Source organism: Triturus cristatus, chromosome 8 (assembly GCF_964204655.1).
Source record: "Triturus cristatus chromosome 8, aTriCri1.1, whole genome shotgun sequence".
NCBI classification, from domain to species: Eukaryota; Metazoa; Chordata; class Amphibia; order Caudata; family Salamandridae; genus Triturus; species Triturus cristatus.
Window position 1 is genome coordinate 953985252 of NC_140591.1, and position 17893 is coordinate 954003144.

A 17893-nucleotide genomic window follows, 5' to 3' on the forward strand; every position below is an offset into this window, starting at 1 on the left:
CAGACCATGGTGGGAGGCAGTCAAGTCACCCCATCCTGGATTCCCCTGGGTGTCTAGTTTTCAAAAATGTATAAGTTTGCTAGGTTTCCCTAGGTGCGGGCAGGGCTAGGGTTCAAAATCTACAGCTAGTCACTTTGCCAAAGAAAGGGTCATTTTTCACTGCAAACCCACGTTGCGTTTTGCACCGTTTCCTGTCGCGGGCACTATGCCGACCCGCACAAGTGAGGTACCATTTTTCTCGTAGGACTTTGGGGAACGCGGGGTGGGTGGAAATTTGTGGATCCACGCAGATTCCAGAACTTTCCATCACAGAAATGTGGGGAAAATGTGGTTTTTTTGTCAATTTTTTACGTTTGCAAGGGATTCTGAGTAACAGACCATGGTGGGAGGCAGTCAAGTCACCCCATCCTGGATTCCCCTGGGTGTCTAGTTTTCAAAAATGTATAGGTTTGCTAGGTTTCCCTAGGTGCCGGCAGGGCTAGGGTTCAAAATCTACAGCTAGTCACTTTGCCAAAAAAAGGGTCATTTTTCACTGCAAAACCACGTTGCGTTTTGCGCCATTTCCTGTCGCGGGCACTAGGCCGATCCGCACAAGTGAGGTACCATTTTTCTCGTAGGACTTTGGGAAATGCGGGGTGGGTGGAAATTCGTGGATCCACGCAGATTCCAGAACTTTCCATCACAGAAATGTGGGGAAAATGTGTTTTTTTTGTCAATTTTTTACGTTTGCAAGGGATTCTGGGTAACAGACCATGGTGGGAGGCAGTCAAGTCACCCCATCCTGGATTCCCCTGGGTGTCTAGTTTTCAAAAATGTATAGGTTTGCTAGGTTTCCCTAGGTGCCGGCAGGGCTAGGGTTCAAAATCTACAGCTAGACTCTTCGCAAATAAAGTGTAAATTTTCAGTGTGAAAATGTGGTGCGTTCACCTTTTGAGCCACTTCCTGTCGTGGGCACTATGCGTACCCACACAAGTGAGGTACCATTTTTATCGGGAGACTTAGGGTAGTTCAGATTTGTAAAGCAACTGTTATTACCTATTGATTTTTGATGCATTTCTCCCTTCCAAATGAAAGACATTGTGTAAAAAAAAAGTCATTTTGAAAAATGACCAATAATTGTCATGCAAATATGAGTATTCCGAATTTCGAAAATGTGCAAATATGCACTGTTTCTAAACTCTGTAATTTGTTCCCATTTCAGAAATACATAGGTGACTTTCATACCGATTTTTCCATGTATACATTTTCCCACAATATTTGCTATATACCCGGAACAAAAAAAAAAAAACATTAAAAAATGCTGCTCAGTTTTCTACTCTGGGTTCGTTGGGCTCTTGGTGAACCTACAAGTCCTATATGTCCCCACAACCAGGAAGGTCCACCGGATGTAACGGTACATTGCTTTCAAAGAGATGTCATAATTCGAAGAAGTTACAGGTGAAAACGTTGACTCAAAATGCTGCTTTTTTCAACATATTTTTAATTTTTCCTATATTTACCTGTAAGTTTCTATAAAGAAACCTTGATGGATCTACACAAATGACCCCTTGCTGAATTCAGAATTTTGTCTACCTTTCAAAAATGTATAGCTTTCCAGGATCCATTATTGTTTTTGTACCCATTTCTACCGTTAACTGGAAGGAGGTTGAAAGCACAAAAAATAGCAAAAATAGGGTATGTCCCAGAAAAATGCCAAAACTGTGTAAAAAATTTTGGTTTTCTAACAAAATTCTGTAATTCCCTAAAAGCTGGAGAAATGGTGATTTCAGCCCCACAAACCCTTTTTTGATACCATTTGCAGAGAAAAACCCAAAAGCTTTCATTTGCAGCCCGTTTTTCCAATTTTTCACAAAAAAAACAAAATTTTGCTGTATTTTGACTAATTTCTGGGAACCCTGTAGGAGAATCCACAAACCCTGGGTACCTTTAGAATCCCCAAGATGTTGGAAGAAAAGGACGCAAATTTGGCATGGATACCTAATGTGGTCAAAAAGTTACAGGGGCCTAAGCGCGCACTACCCCAAATAGCCCAAAAAAGGCTTAGCACAGGAGGGGAAAAGGCCTAGCAGCGAAGGGGTTAATCGTCTTCCCTCCTTTGATAAGAGATGACCCAAATAGGTAACCTCTCGGTGAACATATTGTAGCTTAGAAGGTGAAACCTTATCATTAAGATTGGATAAGTGTCGCAACAATGCAATCGTCACATTCTTACATATATCCTCTGAATCAGCAGCGATTAACAAGTCGTCCATGTACTGAATGAGAGCAGCACCAGACGGCAAGGAAAAAGCATCAAGATGACATTTCAAAGCTTGACTATAAATAGAGGGACTTTCACAATAGCCTTGAGGTGCGCGCTTGAACCGGAAGCTTCGGCCTCCAAGAGAGAAGCCAAAAATATCCCTACTCTCTTCGGCAATGGGAATACTAAAGAAAGCATTTTTCAGATCAATAACAGAAAACCAAACCGCTGTAGAAGGTATCATCGTCAATAACGCAGTGATATCTGGGACATCAGGAAACTGTGGTACAACAATTTTGTTTACCTCCCGAAGATCAATTACAAAGCGATAAACAGAAGGCTGAGTAGGATCAGTGCGTTTAAGAACAGGAAGAATAGGGCTATTACATATGTTACCTCTCGTTTCCTCAACCACATCCTTCTGAATCAAATCATGAATGATTTCCAAAAGCGCTCTTTCACCTTCAGTGGAAATTCTATATTGAGGAACGCGTGGCAATTCAGCATTGGGCTTGAGAGTAACAACATAAGGTGGAATTTCAAGACAACCAATATCATTTGGACCCGTGGCGCAAAGCGTTGTAGTAAGAGAGAGCAATTCAGGTGGGAATTGATCTTTAGACAAATACATTGGGGAAGTCAGTTTCTGTCCTAAAGTAAGATATACACCAGAAGGAGAGCAATATATCGTTGCATGCAATCTTTTCAATAGATCCAAGCCCAATAGATTCTCGCCGCAACCATTCGTTAAGAGAAGCGGAACTTCTAAATCGTAAGGGCCAATTGAAATAGGCAAAGGGCAAGAAACCGGATTACGAACTGGGGCGCCAGAAAACCCTACAGATTCATTCGTTAAGCCAGACAAAGGTGCCCCAGGGAGTTTTGAATGAATGATAGAACTTCTCATCGCACTAGTTTCTCAAAGAAATGGCTCTGAAACACCCATTGTAGTGACATTAACTGACATTAACATAAGGTCCATTCGGATCTACTGGAATCGACACAACTCCCTTACTTTGTCCATGGCTGTCCTAGTTAGCATGAAGACTTTCATTCTCGCCTTCAACATAACAATCCTCATTGTAATACTGTGTAGACCGAACGTTTTGCTGATCAAAGTAGTTCACGGAATTAGAAGGAGGAAGGGAACGCTGTTCTTGGGTCAACATACCTCGACCTCTACCTCTGTTTGCTGACTGGAGGCCACCACGACCTCGTGGAGCAGATAGTGTCCCATTATGCTGTAATAAAACCGGACAACTATTCTTAAAATGGCCTTCCTCCCTACAATAGGCACATTGATTAGGACCTAACAAAGGTCGCGGAGTATATGGCTCAGGCTTTGGATACACCCTCTGAAACTGTGGAGGCTGTTGAAACTGGAGCTGAGCATAACGAGGTGGATAAGCCTGTTGCAAGAGAACCTTAGTTTTCAATTCTTTAGTCTTTTTCTCTTGCTTATCTTTTTCTTCTTTATCTCTATTTTCATAATATTGAGCAGAAGCCAATATCTGGGCTGAAGAGGAAACAGCCCATGAACTTTCGGAGTCTTTCAGCTTATGCGACAGCTCGGGAAGCAAATTAAATACAAACGTATCTACAAATAATCGCTGTCCACCCTCCGTAGTCATGTCCTGACCACTGTGATCAATGAATGTCTCCTCGAAACGAGTGAAGAAATCAGAGACACTCTCATCTTTCTTCTGTTTACACGCGGCTAGTTTATCCCAGTTAACTCTCAAGGCAGGCATCATCGTTTTCATTAATGTAATAATCCTACCAGGGAGTTCTGAAATCAAAGCATCCGGCTTCGCACCACCCACTTGGGCTCTGTCTGCGGCAATTATAGCATCCCAGTCTCCACCTAATTCTTGGGCATGATTTCTCTTTACGAATCCTAGCCCATAACGCTTGTGGGACTACCTTCCCCATTAACATATCAATATCTGCTAGATTCATAATACAGGCATCAACAGTCTGTGACAATTCTTTATAATAACCTGCAGGGTTCTTACGAGGATCCGGTAGAGACTGTTTAAGAGCCAAAACTTCAGATCTTTTCCAGGGGACATGTACCCATATTCGCTGGAAGTGAGCAGGAATAGCTTGATTAGCACCTGCTGCTGCAACCTCTTCTCTCCATACCGGAAGAACCTCTCTCATTGGGTAATTTTTCAGTGTCAACCTAACTGAGGGATCGGAGTCAAGAAAAGTCTGTGAGGTAAATAAGGTTCTAAAGGTAACAAGTGTCTTTACAGCGTCCTCAACCTTAGAACCCACAATGAGTCCCTTATCAAAATTAGCCTGCATATCTAACAGACCCTGAGGAACCGAACCCAAGTCCTTATCCTCCCAACCTTTAACAAGAGTATCACACATAACATTAAAAACATATCTCTGCGTAGGCGTATTCCACTGCGAGAAGGTAGGCATAATGTCGGGTACACTATACCGAGGACCCTTTTCAATCCATTTGCGAGCGAGAGAGTCCAACCTTTCTCGTTCTTCGTAAGCCGGGAACTGACTACGAGACTGTCTTCGAGAAAATGCCGGAGACACATTTAACGCCTCAAAGAAAGGAGATAAAAGACCAGAGACCGTATCTGTGAGTCGTTTACGCATAGACGGAGAATTGGACATAAGGATAGGGGACAAGGTATTAGGCGAACTAACTAAAGAGAAATCAGCAATTACCGGGGGAGCAGAGGGCAAAGAAGATGAAAGTAAAGGAGTCGAAGGCAATACTTGAGGGGGCAAATGTGGAAGAGCCGGAGCAAGCGGAGGCGCAACTGGCGGCTGAACAGGCTGTAACAACGGGGGTGCATTAGCACCTTGTACATAGGGCGGAGGCAATCTCAATAGGTGAGACATCAAGGGATCTTCCTCTAAATCTTTTCTTTTATCAGAAGGGGAAGCTGTCAACATCGGATAACATTTATCTATCACCATACGATGCTGTCTCTCTGAAATTTCCATCGCAATATAAACTTCATTATCTTTAAGTTGCTGAGCAGCCTGTATAATTGTCATACCCTGTGCTTTCCTATCTCGTTTTTCTTGCTTAATTTTTCTCTGTTTGGCTTCCTTACGCCAAAGGCGGAAAGAGTCAAACATTGCCGGCCGGGCTTTTTTTAAAATAAAATAGTTTCCAAATTATCTAGTATGTCAGGCTCAAAACTACCATTTTCTGGCCCTTTTAAAACACCATCATTCTTCGTATATCGGATCCTTGTCTCGTTAAAGGCAATGGGGCCAACAGCATGTTTAGAATAGAGCTCATAAGTGGGAGTTCCAACCAAAGGAATCGGACAAGAGTCCTCCAGCCGGGAATCCCTATTACAACCACAGCAACAAAGTTTCTTAAACTTAGTCAGACCAGGCATCGTTATTTCACTGGACTGTTCACAAACATCAAGGGGGTTAAATCAATTAACACAGCACAAATGTACTTACCCCTCGGCTTCGGTTATTGCAATACCCAAATCAAAGACCCAAAGAACCTAAGAACCAAAGAACAACCAAAGGACCAAAGAACCAAAGAACCAAATGTGGGAGCGACCCACTAATACTTAACTAAGATGTCTTCTTACACCAACAGAGGCCCGTCTATCGTCTCGCTTTACCATACATCACCAAAAAGAGGGCCAAGGCAGGGCGGCAGTCAGGGCAGCAGTCGTCAGTAGCCGTCAGGAAGGAGTAACCACGCTGCAAAAGACCTTCGGACTACTTTCGACATACATGGGTCGCTTGACGTGGTTCGCGATTCCTCCAGAATTTTCTTGCGGGGTTCCTCACAACCTTCAGGCAGAACCACTACCTCTGAAGCCGCCCCACGTTGGGTGCCATTTGAAGAACCAGAAACCTTATGGGCCTGTCGGCACAGGGTACGCCTTAATTTCCTGGGTTCTCCTGCTTCAGCTAACAGAGACACAGGGACACTCTGTCGCCGTAAAAGATCAGATTTTATTAGCTGCAGCTAGTACAGTTGTCCTAGAAGTACACACGGTATGTTCTCAGGAGACTGCCACTTCACTCCGTGCCGCACAATCTTTTATAGTACATAGGTGACATATACATTAACGAAGGACACACCTAAAACATACATGCAAAACCAATAAGAATAGTCTGAAAATAAGTCAGAGCCAATAGAAAGCATTGAAAAACAAAAGTATCGAGTAACCCGAAGAAACCTCTCTTCCAACTGTGTTTGACACCCCTCCCACAGGTTAAGGTATTAACGTGTCTGTAACTGACTTGCAGGTGGCGAGATACATTTGTGTGTTTTGGAGGACAGTTGTGAAACGAGAGAATACGAGCAGAGGACAGCGAAGGCCAGAAGATAAGATAAAGTCAGGAGAGAATAGTGTGAACCAACATATAGTTGAGACAGGGATTAGAAAAACCAGACAGGGATTAGTGTACTCGACCAGTCTCTAACACCAGCTTTGTAAACAGAGGCACAAGGCTATTTTGACACGATATTGCAGGAAAAGCAGAAAAGACTTTGTTCGTCGTACTGCCTGAGAGCGGGCAACATAAAATGGCGGCGGAGCACAAAATGGGGGCTCAATACGATCGTGATCGAAAATCGAATTTCCTCAGTGCTCAAAAACTATGCTTCCTTGGGTGGGACCCCCTCATTGTCTAAAGCTTCAGCCACCATTGTTGTAATGGAAACAATGATCCAATTGGCTGGATCTAGCTGCAATGGGGGATAGGATGTAGCCGCCCCCAGCTGGCGTAGATATTTGGACCTGTATGTTGATGTGTCCATTATCACTGTCACCCCGCCTTTATCAGCTGGCTTGATTGTGATGGATTTGTCGCTGCTTAGAGCTCGTAATGTCTGTTGTTCCCTCTTGTGGAGGTTGTGGTAGACTGGTGGTAATGTGCTAAGTTTGGATCCCATGTCATTGAGAACAGCTTTCCCAAAAGTGGCCACTTCCGCAGGTAATATTAACCCCTTCAGTGCCCATGACGAGCTGGACTCGTCATGGGCCGCGGTGGCGCTGTGCCCATGACGAGTCCAGCTCGTCATAGACCCCGCCCGCCAATGCAACGGCCGGCACTGGGCGGGGAAAGGGGCGGGCACTGAAGGGGTTAATAACCTGATGGGGGCATTAAAGGTGGATTTGATGCAGAGATTGGTGTTGGTTGGATTCATGTCTGTGGTATTTGGAGTTTTCTCAGAGATGAACAAATTTACCCTCAATTTGGGAAAGAATTGATGGATCTCTTGATGTAACAGGTCCCCAGTAAAGGTGGGTACAAAACCGAGTCCACGGTTGAGTACATGTTCTTCATCCTCCGTCAACTCACGTTGGCTCAGGGGGCGTGGCTAAGCGAGCCACGATGGCGGTCCGGCTTTGCTGAGGCTCCGCGTCTGGGCGCCTCTCGACAGCTATACGGAGTGTATCAGCGGGAGCAGATCGATGCACAGGGCATGGAGTCGGACCCCTGGACGGCCCCTATGCACCCAAGGTACTCCGGATGACTGGCGCTGCAGGGGGCTAAGAGGGAGATGGATCTGGATGCGGATGGCAGGACCTGGAGGCACTCAATCGACCCGACCAGCGCTTGCCTGACCCTAACATGGCCGCCTACGGGACATCGCATCCCTCTCAACACAGCCGGTGAGGCCTTGCTCCTTGGACCTGCCGGGGTGACGGCCTTCTGGGCGTAACCCGCGGGAACTGCTGTACCCTTGCCAGACCTGCTGGCCACCTACCTGCCGCGGGATGTGGATGGACTCGCCTCGACAGTAGGCCCTGGGAGGGACTTGGGCTTGCACGGGGGCCACAAGGTCGGTGCTTACGCTCCCCCCCCACTTGACCTTGGGGCGACCACGGAGGATCCCCGGTGGCGCCATCCGTCAGTGGAGACCCCGTGGGGGGTGGACAGGTATTAGGAGCGCCCTGAGTCTGGTGCCTGGTGGCTGGTCCGGACGATTCCTGTGCTTGGTTCACGAAGAGGACCTTGGTGGACCGGCTCGGGCGGCGGCTTCCCTGAGCGACTCCATCCGGGAGGCGACGCGGCTGCGTCCTCCGCCCTTCCGTGGATTCCTTGCGTCGCTGGGGCTACTACGACCCGGCCGACTCGCCCGGACCACGTGGACACACAATGGGGAAGTCAAAACCCGCGCAGCATCCGGTGATCCCGGAGACAGCCCCGGAGAACATGCCTCGGACCTCGACGTGGTCCGCCAGCACGGTGGCCTCCACAGACTTATCGATCTCGGACAAGTTGGATAAGGTCCTCGCCGCCATTGAACTATCCCGTCTGTCCATGGAAGAACGCCTTGGTACCCTGGCGACGGATGTAAATCTCCTTCGCGATGACCACCGGAAGTTGGCGGATCGGGTGCGTATGGAGGAGCGGACACTTACGGAAATACGACCCATATTAAAAGAGCAACAACAGACGCTCAAGGGGGTCCTTACTCGTCTAACTGCGGTGGAAGAACACACGCAGGATTTGGAGGGCCGCTCAAGACGCTGCAATATCCGAGTGCTGGGGCTACCAGAGGGAATCGAGGGCGCCGACCCCATTGCCTACATGGACACGTGGCTGAAATCGTTTACCCCGCCTGCAGACCGCTCACCATTCTTTTCCATAGAACGGGCTCACCGTGTGCCGGCCCGAAAGCCCCCGCCGGGCACGTCTCCTCGACCATTTCTCGCTAAGTTCCTGCATTTCCGGGATAGAGATGCGGTGCTTCGGGCGGCGCGACTAGCTGCACCGTTGCGAATGGAAAACAGCCACATTATGGTCTTCCCGGACTATGCTCGAGCGGTGCAACAACAGAGATCTTCCTTCCTGGACGTAAAGCGGAGGCTACGGGACAATAAGATCCAATACGCGTTGCTCTTCTCGGCCCGCCTCAAGATTATCTATAAAGGATCCTCCCTCTTCTTCGCATCTGTGGAGGCCGCGCAGGATTGGACAGATCAACACTGCTCGCGGGCATCCGATCCTCGCCCCCAGAGGAGCTCCCCTCTCAAAACTTTCCACGCCCGGAAGCGACCCAAGAAGCTCCGTAACATCGAGTCCCGATCAATGCAAGGCACCCACGACTCGCCGGATCTCGAACAGATTATGCGTGAGAGACGGGAAGTTCTACAAGCGGTGATTGACCTACGCACCACGCAACCTTCAGACTCTATAGATCGTCCTCCACACCTGTTCTCATCCGATGGCGACAACGACAGCGACAGCACCGTCTCAGGGGCGGACCGAGCGGCACCCCCCTGCGCCACTCCGCAAACAGCAGATGGACTATTGGATGGATCGGCCTCCTCTCCTCAATCCTGAGGCAACTCAGACACACGGACTCTTGGTATCCTTCTATGTGACGCACACCTAGCACCCATGATATTGCACCCACAGAGACAGTCACTCAGCTCCTGATACACTGTGATCCTACTACATGCCCACTCAGCGTGTGGCCTCGCACTAGCACATCGCCACCCCCTATCACATAAAGCAGTTCTCCCCCTATAGTGTTACGGGAGGTAGTTTGGACACATCGTAACCCACACGATGAGTCCTCAGTATTGGGACAGTTTCCCGCATCCCCATATGTCACACCCCGGTTTGCCTATGTCGCACTTCGCCATGGAGTTTCATACCACAACACACCCCTTTTCCAGTCCGCCTGCCCCCCTCCAACGCAGCACGTCCCTGAGGGTCTACTATGCGATCTCTCTAAGGGGCATCACACCCCGCCCCCACACAGAACCGACCATCTATGGCACGATTGACAACTAGCGCAGACATTAATATACTCACACTCAACACACGAGGTCTACATACCCCACGTAAGCGCTACGCGATATATGCCTACGCGAAACGACAGAAGGCATCTATCCTCTGCTTACAAGAAACCCACCTTAATGCAACCGAAGTCGGCAAACTGCGAGTAAAATGGCACGGACTTATCTGCGCCACGACCTGCTCCTCGTTTGCCAGAGGGGCACTGATATGGATTCGCCCGGGAATCCCCTTTCGGGAACTAAGGCTGGTGGTGGACGACGAAGGCAGATACGTCTTGCTAGAGGGTCTCTTAGACGGGAGGGCTGTCCTCTTAGGCAGTATATACGCCCCAAATGTCGACCAGGATAAATTCTGGGACCGACTCACAATCTCGTTGGCTCAATTCACACAGGTGCCTTGGCTATTAGGAGGGGACTACAACTGTATCCTGGACCCGGTGCTGGACCGCTCACACCCTCCACTCCCACACTCTCCCAACTATGGACAAATAGACCGCTTTAAAGCGTGGGCCGCACACTGGTCCCTCATGGACGCATGGAGGCTGCACCATCCCCAGACCCGCATTTACTCATTCCACTCCATCCCTCATAATTTACGAGTTCGGCTTGACCGATTCTTATGTCACTCGGACTATCTGGGTAGAGTCGTTTCCGACCATGATGCGCACCTCCTCGGCCTTCAGTGGCGACCCCCGCACTCCCCTGTTCCTACGTGGCGGCTGTCACGGGAGTGTCTCACAGACCAGACCTTTACACATGACCATCAACGTAGCATCCAAGACTACTTTACACATAACGCGGGGACCGCGTCGTCAACCCTGATCGAGTGGGATGGTTTCAAGGTAGTGGCCAGGGGAGAATGCATCTGGTACAGAGCCGGGGTGCGACACACCCTGGAGCATGCCCTAGAGAGGGCGGAGCAGCAACTGGCTGCGGCCACTAAGGCCGCAGATCAATCAGTGGCGACAGTAACTCAGGTCGCCCATGCCAAATCAGAATACCAGGTGGCGTGCGTGGACTTGCGTCGTCACAATTTTCGAGCCTACGCAAACCGAATGCATCGGGAACGTGATAGGTCGGGCACACTCCTGGCATGGCTCGCTAAGCAAGATACCGAAATTCGGCCTATCACTGCAATCATAAACCCCCAGGGTACTCTGGTGCAGTCTCAGGATGAGATCCTCCAGGCGTTTTATCATCATTACTCGGCAGTTTACACCGCTCCCACGTCTCTCGATCCTAGGGCCATCGACCACTTCCTTGACCCCCTTCCCCTTCCCCGAATTGCCTCTGCAGACCGGAAGGGGTTGGACACACGGATAAAAACAACTGAGATTACAAGTGCGGTACGAGCATTGGCCCGCGGCAAAGCCCCTGGCCTTGACGGGCTCCCACTTGAATATTACGCCACTTTTGCCCCACAGTTGACCTCTCGTCTATCGGCAGTATTAGACTCGGCGCTTAGACTTGGCGAGCTGCCCGGCTCTATGAGAGCGTCGGTGATCGTGACATTTCCGAAACCCGACCGTGACCCTCAACTCCTCGCCTCCTACCGCCCCATCACGCTGCTCACAGCTGATTGTAAAATCCTGGGAAAAGTCTTGGCGGACAGATACTCTCAAATCATATGCCCATTAGTACACCCGGACCAATGCGGTTTTGTCCCAGGGAGGAATACCTCTCATAACATTCGGCGCCTCTTTCACATTCAGGATCAGATCGGGGATCGTTTCCCGCACGCGGCGTGTCTGATCTTGGACCTTGAAAAGGCGTTCGACACCCTCACATGGCAATTCCTTTTTTCAGTTCTGGGACGAGCGGGTCTCGGCCCCACACTCATAGCCTATACTCGCCTACTCTACACCAATCTTACGTCCCGGATCCGCCTTGGTCGCTATATCTCCCCGGAATTCGCGATACACCGGGGCACGCGACAGGGGTGCCCCCTCTCGCCCCTCTTATTCACACTCGCGGTAGAACCCTTGGCCATCCGGCTCCGTGGGGATGGGCAGACCTGGGGTATCCCACTAGCGGATGTCACACACTGTGTATCCATGTACGCGGACGATCTTCTCATATATATATACGGGATGTGACGGCGGATGTGACCGCCGTTGCGACCGCCCTGTCGGAGTTTGCGGAGGCCTCAGGGTTGAGGGTGAACTGGGACAAATCGATGGTTTATAACCTCCACCCGGACGCCCCCTCTTGGGAGGTCTGGATCGGTGACCGGAAACTGCACTGGGCGACGGAGGGTCCCCGATACCTTGGGATCCGACTATATCACTCCCCAATCGACATTTTCGAGGGGAATCATCGGAGGGCACTAGCAGGGATACGATCCTCCATTGGGTTCTGGCGGAGTCTACCGCTGGCCCCGATTGGCCGGGTAGCCCTGGCAAAGATGATATTGGTCCCACGGCTTTTGTACTACTTCACCAATCTCCCAGTGATTCCCCCCCCGCTCCTTTTTCAAAGATTTAGATACGCTCCTCAGCTCTCTGATATGGGGGCAAGGACGGCACAGAATCGCGTTGGCCAAGCTAAGACTGCCCACGACGCAGGGGGGGCTTGGGGCGCCCTCGTTCGAAGCCTACTTCCTGGCGTCGCAGCTCCAATGGCTCTCATATTGGACGGCGGAGCGATGCCTACTTGAGACATGCACTACCACGGGACTTGTGCCTCTGCCCGAATTGCGACGCCTGCTTCTGCCGGGTTCCCGTCCCACGCGAACCTACCCCCTGCAGGTGGACGTTGCCTGGAAATGCGTGCAACGTATCCATCGCATGGCACCGCGCTGCCCTCCATACACGCCATTGTTACCACTGGTCGGCTGGCCCAGAAGTAACGGATTCTTCACGCCCGCCATGCTTCGGGAATGGACGGCGAGGGACATTGTCGAAGCGGAAATGCTATTTGACGAGGGACAGCTCAGGCCATACCGACAGCTCATGGAGGAATACGATTCACCCCCAGGCCAGTTCCTGCTTCACCACCAACTCCTCAGCCACTTTCGGCCATATGCTGACCTCACGCAAGGGGAACCTCCCACACACCCAGTCCTACACACACTCTTACAACTGGGAAGGGGTCGACACCTTATTACATGGTTGTATAAATCAATCGGGAACCTAACACCCCCACTGCTGGTGCATCTCCGAGCCCTATGGGAGGAGGAGACGGGACGACCATTTCACGACAGTGAATGGGACAGAGCAATCGAATTCCCTAAAAAAGTATCCAGGAATGCCCGCTTTAAGAATATACAGTTTCACATTCTCCATAGGGCCTATTTGACGCCAGCGCGCCTTCAACGTTTTTATCCCGACACTACATTTCTATGCCCTCGTTGTCAGGCGCAGGATGCTGCCTTCTTCCACATGTTCTGGACCTGTCCGGGCATCCAGAACTATTGGACCTCTATCCACTCAACACTCAGAGACCTCACTGGGCTGACCCATTTGACTACCTGGGAGGGATGCGCGCTGGGTATCCTAGGGCGGAGAAAACGACACAAGGTATCGATGCGCTTCGTCTTCCTGGCCCACCTATTGGCTAAACGCTGTATAGCAATGCACTGGCGGTCCCCTACTGGTCCCCCGCTTGCAGCTTGGATAGGGGCGGTTCTTAAATGAGCTGCGGAGGAGGAGGACGCAATACGAGAGGAGGAGGCTAAGAGTACCCGTAAAACCCCAATCTCTTTAGAGTGGGCGCTCCTACTACACCAATTCAGACAATCCCAGACCCCAACAACACTGGTAGCCGACATGAATACCCCCAACGCCGCACCGCCTCCCACGGTCCGAGTCTTCGTGGTGGGGGATCCCCCCCAGCGTCCCCCCGCAGCACCCCCGGGCCGGCTGAGTTCCCCCCTCTACTCACCTGATACACCCCACGGCTCCTCTTCCCGGACTGTGCACACACCCACCCCCCCCTAGATGGTTGGCAGCTATATAGCCGAACGGGCAATGGCAGACTTGGGACACAGCCTAGAACTAGTCACTCAGAACTCCATGGCATCCCCCAGTTTGGTTCTCCTCCCCAGTTTTCTATACAGGCAATGCTCGGTAATCATACAGACCACTTCCACACGGAACAAGACACGTACGTACTCTCTATATTGATGTTGGTCTATTTGCCCGCTAATGTAAAGTACCCATTTTCACGACAAGTGATGTATGTATGCTCATATTATTAAATGCCAATAAAAAGAATTTTCAAAAAAAACAAAAACTCACGTTGGCTCAGGTTAACCACTAATTTGGATCTCTGCTCCACCCCGGTTGTTGCAGTGTCTTCGTTTTGCTCCGTGTGTTGCGTTGAGATACTGGAGGGCTCCAGTGCACTTGTTGTCGTCTTCTCCCTCTTGATCGTCGGCGGCCCTGTCCTAAAAATTACTGATTGTAGCCTGGCAGTGGAGGTGGCTGAAAACTCATCATTGGTCCTTTTGGTCCCAGGCTCAGAGGTTGAAAGGGTTGATAGCCGCAGGGATTTTAAGACCACCATTGGTTCAAAGGAGGGCCTCCTCATGGCCTCCTCATGGTCTCCATCTCCTTTGTCCATGTCTTTGTGTTTTCTGGCCTGACGCACAGTGCTGGAGTTTGAATCACTCTTTTATGTCTGAAGAAGAGTAGTTCGAACTATAGCGCCTCCCACTCAGATTGAATTTGGGTGGTTTGTAGGCATCGCTGGTGTAAGGGTATACCTTCTTAAGGGCGAATTTCGCTATGTCTTTCTTGAACTTGTTTATTTAAGTAGTCAGTAGAGACTCCTTGTAATCTTTCTTTGTCTTATCAGTCTCATCCGTGTTTTTCTTGAAGAGTGTGGCAGTCACTATTGTCTTTATTTGTGCTTCAAGAGTTTGGATCTCTATTAGGATAGTATCGGCTACTCTTTTGGCTGTGCTGATAATTAGGATGAGCCAATCCCTGGTGCATCACCATGCAATAAGGGACCAGCCGTTTTAAAAAATTGTATCCTCCAAAAAGAGTCTCGGTGCATTTGTCACAATAAAGCCCATGGGGGCACAGTTCCCTCTAAGGTATTCTTTCATGATGGCTCCATGTGTGGTGGTCCAAATGTGTAATCATTTTAGGTTAAGTAGTTTGCTCCAGTCATCAGTTTGGGCAATAGTGTTGACTAATGGTGTGTCTAGTATACTGGGTGTTGTTACAATGTCCAAACCCATGGCATCATAATACGCCAAATCATAATTGGCTAAAGGGAGTAAGCGGTGTTTTGCTAAGGGAGAAGAAAGAGAAGGTCTCATGCTTCAAGATTATTCAGAGGCATTTCATTAAGGGCTGAAGAAATGGCTGGCAGCTGAGCCGCTGCTCTAATTACATATACACACAAAGGGGGGCCTAAGGAGTTAAGATGGGCCAGCGAGGGCAAACTCTCCAGTTGAAAACTCAATACACACAGAGCCCTAGGGTCCGACGTCACTTAAGTCAGACTGGGAAGTGACCCATTTGTGTACAGGGATCTGCCTGTATAGGAAGGTCCCTGGACTTACTGCTGACATTCGCGGGGACACCGGCGTGTGGGCTCATGTGTGTCCTCGGACAGGAACCTCGGCTACATTTAATGTCTGCAGTCATACTCTATGTTCTTTGTTTTTAACCCTAGCACAGGGTAGCAAGATTAAAGCTCATCAGGCTAAACTTGTAAGTAGTTTTAGTCACCCACTTACTTGCACTGCACTTTTCCCATCACCCTATTTGCTCACATTGGGTTTTAGGAATACCCCTCATACTTTGAAACATCCCCGAGCTCCCCCCAGCAGAGAGTGAGTTGTAGCCCGCATCATGACTAGGCTTCATGATGCAAGGAGGATTCCCCATGATGAAGCATGACACCTTTGGTGTATGAGGGAAACCGTCCTTAAAAGGGAAACCCCCCTATGAGTCAGTTTGTTTCCCTTCTTTGACATTACTTTGTTACGTCAGACCCGAGGCCTCTGTGTGTATTGTGCAGTTTTAAACTGCCATTTCAACTTGCCAAAATAAACCTTTTCCCAGGTCACAACCTTCCTTTTTAATATATATGTCACCCCTAAGGTAGGCTTTGAACCGCCCCAAGGGAAGAGTACAGTGCTAACCAGTGGCAAAATGCATGTGCTTTCTCCTTAGAACATGGTGCACTTGGCTTATACCCAATTAGCAAATTTTATTTACTTGTACGTCCCCAGTAAAATGGCACTACATGTATCCAGGGCCTATAAATTGAATACTGCTAGTGGGCCTGCAGCACTGAATGTTCCACTCTCGTAAGTAGCCCTTAAAACATGTTTCAGGCCTGCCATTACAGAGCTTGTGTGCGCAGTTTATACTTCCATTTCAACCTGGCAAGTTAAAGGTAGGTCCGGGACAGCCCAAAGGGCAGGGTGCAGTGTATTCAAAATGTTGGACAGGTACTTTTAAGTTTTACATATCCTGGTAGTGAAAAGCTCTCAAATTTGTTTTTCACTAGTGAAAGGTCTACCTCTCCCAAAGAATAACATTGAATTACCTTATTACATTCCAAATGGGAAGAGGTATCCTCTTCATGTTTGGTATCTCTATAATTTGCAATTTAAAACCCTAACATATGGTGAATGTCAGATTTTATATCACAATTCTGAAAATGCCACTTTTAGAAAGTTCCAAAAAGAACGATGAATGGACAGAATGCAGAACAATGTCATAAATTCACCCCATTACAGAGATCTGGGCCTAAATCCATCAGTTTGTTATGCTCTCCATGCCATTTCAGTTTGAACCCAGCCATATGCAAATCAGTCTTGACCCTGCACCCAATGGGAACAGTCCAGCCCGAACTGCCAGGTCAGGTCCGCCCTGGACTGGAAACATGTATCCGAGGACCGTTTTTTGGGTTTTACCTCTCATCAGCCAGGATAGCTTGACTCCAGTGGCATGGAGAGCACGAGACCCACGTCTGGACGTACCCGTCCCACTTTGGGCAACAAATGCAAAAAGAACAATTGATGGACAGAATGCAGAACAATGTCATTCAATTTTAGAAAGTTGGCATTTTCTTGCCTTAGCTATTGGGTGTCTGGAGACTGTGTCTGGGTCACATGACTGGGTGACAGTTGGGCTTTGTGTATTCCTCCTAGACAGCCACACACAATGGGAAGCTTAGGTGTGACTGGATAGGCCATCACTGGCATGATGGAAGGGAGGAGCTGGTCCCAGCCCAACTTTCATTTGAATAGGCTGTGTCCTGTCTCCACACAAAGGACTACATATCCCTTGTAGGTTGTCTGGCACCAGGGCCAGAAATGCAGGGCACCTGTGCCCTTCAAATGCATGCTTCTAGAAATTCTCCTCACTTCAAAAGCACAACTGTGTCTATATACTGGACCTCAGACCCACCACTTCAGTACACTCTCAGATCTGTAGATACTCTGCCCGGTAAGAAAGACTGCTGTGTGGTTAAAAGCACTGCCAGTCTGCTATCCTGCTGCTCTGGTGGAACTGCTGCCCTGTTGTGTTGACCTACTACCTGATGCCCTCTTGCCTTGGTGAGAAGGACTACATCTGTATCTCTTGAACCCAAACCCAGAGTGACTCCAAGGGATAGTTGGCTGGCATCCTGATCTGAAGCCTCAGGGTCAGAACTGGCTTCCAACGACCTTGCACCTGGACTGTGCCACCTGTGAGTCTACAATGCCAAGTGGTGCCACCCCAGTCATGTACCCTTTTAATGTGGGAATAAGATCCTCCGCCAGCCTCCGTGGATCCGGTGGAATCATCACAGCTCGTTTGCTGTGTGGTGCAACCCCAAACAGAACTAACACATCTCCACCACTGCATGGATTTGGCCCATCTCAAAGACCCTCATCGCTGCAGCAGCCCGCAATGTCTTTGGAACCGAC